This window comes from Somniosus microcephalus, chromosome 11, assembly GCF_052327205.1.
Source record: "Somniosus microcephalus isolate GS21.2 chromosome 11, FLI_Smic_1.0, whole genome shotgun sequence".
Lineage (NCBI taxonomy): Eukaryota > Metazoa > Chordata > Chondrichthyes > Squaliformes > Somniosidae > Somniosus > Somniosus microcephalus.
Genome location: NC_140997.1, coordinates 177777150 through 177781651, shown reverse-complemented (window position 1 = coordinate 177781651; position 4502 = coordinate 177777150). Strand labels below are relative to the sequence as shown.

The following is a 4502-nucleotide window of genomic DNA, read 5'->3' as shown; positions in this document are numbered from 1 at the left end:
CTACTTTTTTTAAACAAGAATAGAAACAAAATGTTTTAATTAACAGAGTTGATGAAGTTTTTATACAGAATGTCACTTTAACGGCAAGCTAGCCTAAGCATATGTGGGATGTGCCTGCGTTGGTGAACGTAACAGGTTACATTAGGGTGGCCAATCTGGTTTGACATTCGTCCAGATTTGATCGCGTAATGTTTCATCATAGGACATTTAATCACGTGACATTTCCCCACTGTTTGCAAATGTTGCTACATTTACTTTAGTTGAGTGTCTTAATATCTATCGCCCAGCCCAGAATTAAATGTTTGACTTTTTGTTTTATAGTGAGATGAATAACATAATTTATAAATCAAAGAAAGAACACAAAGATTTGAGGATAATGATTAAATAAAAACTACTTCTCGTATGTTTCTACAGTGTTGACTTCAATGAGAAACACCAAGTAAATACCACTACCAGTTTGTGTTTCTCGCCCTTCCTCCCCCAGTTTGTGTTTCTCGCCCTTCCTCCCCCAGTTTGTGTTTCTCACCCTTCCTCCCCCAGTTTGTGTTTTTCGCCCTTCCTCCCCCAGTTTGTGTTTCTCACCCTTCCTCCCCCAGTTTGTGTTTCTTGCCCTTCCTCCCCCAGTTTGTGTTTCTCGCCCTACCTCCCCCAGTTTGTGTTTTTTCTCTCTCTGTCTCCCCCAGTTGCTTTCTCAGGACTCACGGAGTTTCCAGGTGATTTTCGTTGGCCCTGATGTCGCTATCCTCATAACCGGTAAGACAGTGGTATTGTGAATAGCTGGGAGACCAGAAGGCCTCAGACATTTCCTTTATAAAGCACTGGTTAGGCCACAACTGGAGTATTGCGTCCAGTTCTGGTCACCACACTTTAGGAAGGATGTGAAGGCCCTTGAGAGGATGCAGAGGAGATGGGGAATATTAGCTACAAGGACAGGTTGGAGAAGCTAGATTTGTTTTCATTAGAGCAAAGGGGGTTGAGGGGTGATTTGATAGAGGTGTACAAGATTATGACGGGTTTGGAGAGGCTAGACGAGGAAAGGCTGTTCCCACTAGTTGATGTTACAAGGACTAGGGGACACAGATTTAAGGTTTTGGGCAAGAGATACAGGGGGAACGTGAGGAAAAACTTTTTTACGCAGCAAGTGGTGAGGACCTGGAACTCGCTGCTGACAGAAGTGGTGGAAGTGGAGACACTCAATGTTTTCAAGGGGAGACTGGATAGGCACTTGGGGAAATAAACTTGCAGGGCTTCGGGGATAGAGCGGGGGGATGGGACTGATGACCGCTCCACAGAGATGGATTTGATGGGCCGAATGGCCTCCGTCTGTGTCGTTATGAATCTAGGACTCTATGACAATGTGGTTTGGTTGCGAGCCTCGACAGCCTGGGTACTGTGCATGCGTGAACCATGCATACAAGGGCTGTTTTTCCCGAGTGGCCCATTCTGGTAGAATCCCGCCCAAAGCGGGAGAGTTGGAAACCCTAAGTTACATAGATAGGGAAGGATGCCATGATGTCTTGAAATCTGGAACGCTCGCCCCCAAAAAGCTGTTGAGGTGAGATCAACTGAAAATTTCAAATAAGATGGATAGATTTTTGTTAGGCAAGGGTATTAAGGGTTACGGAACCAAGGCGGGTAGATGGAGTTAAGAATCAGATCAGCCAGGATCTAATTGAATGGCAGAACAAACTCAAGGGGCTGAATGGCCTACTCCTGTTCCTATGAAATATAGTCAGCAATGGCACTTCTTGTCAGTCTCTGACTTATAAGCAACAACAACATAGAATTTACAGCATAGAAACAGGCAATTCAGCGAACAGGTCTTTGCAGCGTTTATACTCCATACGAGGCTCCTCCCACCTTACGTCATCTCATGCAACAGCATATCCTTCTATTCCTTTCTCCGCCATAAAAACATAAGAATTAGGAGCAGGAGTAGACCATACGGCCCTTCGAGCCTGCTCCACCATTCAGTAAGATCATGGCTGATCTTATACCTCAACTCCACTTTCCCGCCCGATCCCCATATCCCTTGATTCCCCTAGAGTCCAAAAATCTATCTATCTCAGCCTTGAATATACTCAATGACTCAGCATTCACAGCCCTTTGGAGTAGAGAATTCCAAATATTCACAACCCTCTGAGAGAAGAAATTCCTCCTCATCTCAGTCTTAAATGGCCAGCCCCTTATCCTGAGACTATGCCACCTAGTTTTAGACACTCCAGCCAGGGGAAACAACCTCTCAGCATCTACCCTGTCAGTCCCCCATAGAATTTTAGAGGTTTCAAAGAGACCACCTCTGATTCTTTTAAACTCCAGAGAGTATAGGCCCAATCTGCTCAATCTCTCCTCATAGGACAGCCCTCTCATTCCGGGATCAATCTAATGAACCTTCGTTGCACCACCTTTAAGGCAAGTATGTCCTTCCTCAGATAACGAGACCAAAACTGTGTGGTCTCACCAAAGCCCTGTACAATTGTAGTAAGATTTCCTTATTCTTGTACTCCAACCCCCTTGCAATAAAGCCAACATGCCATTTGCCTTCCTAATTGCTTGCTGTACCTGCATGTACTTATCGAGCTTCCCCTTAATAAATGCATTATTGCTATTTGCTTCAACTACTCCTTGTGTTAGAAAGTTCCAAATTCTAACCACTTTCTGTGTCAAGAAATGTTTCCTGAATTCCTTATTGGATTTATTAGTAGCTATCTTGTATTTATAACCATCAGTTTTGAACTCCTCCGCTAGTGGAAACATCTTCTCTATATTGTCAAATCCCTTCAGAATTTTAAAGAACTCTATCAGGTCACCTTTCAGCCTTCACTTTTCTAGCGAAAGGGGCTGGCTGATAGTTACAACCTCAGTTCTCATATCATCCTTGTAAATTTTTTTGGACCTTCTCCAGTGCTTCTATATGCTTCTATATGCTTGTAATATGGCAACCAGAACTGTGTACAGCGGCCTAACCAAGTTTTTATATAAGTTTAACATAACTTCTCTGCTTTTGAATTCTAGTCTTCTAGAAATTATCCCCAGTGCATAGTTTGCATTTGTATGACTTTGTTAATCTGTGTTGCTACTTTTAGTGATTTGTGAATCTGTACCCCTAGGTTGCTTTGGGCCTCTACCTCATTTAAACTCTTATTTTCTGAGGAGTAGGAGATTCCTCATTCCTGCTACTGAACTACGCCATTTCAAACTTATCCACAATGAAATTAATTTGCCCTTTACATGCCCATTCTGCAAGTTTGTTAATGTCTTGTATTTTGTCACAGTCTTCCTCTGTATTAATGATACCCCCAATTTGATATCATCCACAAATTTTGATATTGTATTTCTGAGTCCCAAGTTCAAATCATTTATGTAAATGATGAACAACGGTGGTCCCAATTCTGATCACTATGGAACACCACTTCCCACTTTCCATCAGTCTGAGTTATTATCTTCAACCAATCTTTTCCGTTTTTTTTGGATGCACGGCCCCTTTAAGGGGCTGCACAGCCCATTCTCGAACTTTAACATTACAAAAGCCGGTCCCGGGCTGCACAGGACTGGCAAAGAGCTACACAACCGCACAGCTTATAGGGAACATTGCCTTTAACCCCTACGCTCTGTTTTCTGTTTTGTCTCGAAAAAGAACCAGTGGAGAGATGAGGACTTTTTTTTATCACAGCTAGTTGTTGTGATCTGGAATGCACTGCCTGAAAGGATGGTGGAAGCAGATTTAATAGTAACTTTCAAGAGGGAATTGGATAAATGCTTGAAAAGGAAATATTTGCAAGGCTATGGGGAAAAAGCAGGGGAGTGGGACAAATTGAATAGCTCTTTCAGGCACAGTGGGTTGAATGGCTTCCTTCTGTGCTGTATGATTTGCTATCCATTTTGCTACTGCTGAAATAGAATTAAATGTTATTTTTATTAGCATACAAATAAAGCAGATGTTCAGAGCGCCAAACAACATTCTACTCAAACAAAAGTAAAATACAAGCGATGCTGGAAATCTGAAAGTTCTGAGGCAGGATCATCGACCTGAAACTGTTGCTCTCTCCACGAATGCTGCCTGATCTGAGTGTTTCCAGCATTCTGCACTATACCATAGTGTAACTTTTATTTCCAAGTAGCTGGAACGTCACAACGTGATTAGCATATTACCATCCCATAATCCTTTACTTCCAACTCGATGTTTTGCTGACAAATCTTTTTTGTCAATTTGTGTTTAGAAAACAATGTGAATCCTGACTTTAAACAATCACAATCTCAGCTGATAATAAAAACTTCTTTTAAGGTAGGTCACCTAGACCCACTACAACTGTGAACAGTATGCGGCTGATAGACCTGGGCTCGTCAGGCTAAATTTTGTTAGCTTTGCGCAGTGGCAGTATCGTAGCCGATGAGGTTTAACCGAGGCGCGATTATTGCTTATTGAAAACTTTTCCCAATACCCCGCTATGACGACTTGAAATATAGTCGGCAGTGGCAATTTTTGATAGTCTCTGCGGAGA

The 4502-nt window shown here is 42.5% G+C and overlaps 1 non-coding gene across 1 annotated transcript; it reads left to right on the top strand.

Annotated features, from left to right (window-relative positions):
• The first annotated feature begins 4361 nt into the window (after nucleotides 1-4361).
• Nucleotides 4362-4502, top strand: LOC147111009 (U4 spliceosomal RNA). Its single transcript, XR_015080124.1, has one exon. It is a non-coding gene; the product is annotated as a U4 spliceosomal RNA (small nuclear RNA).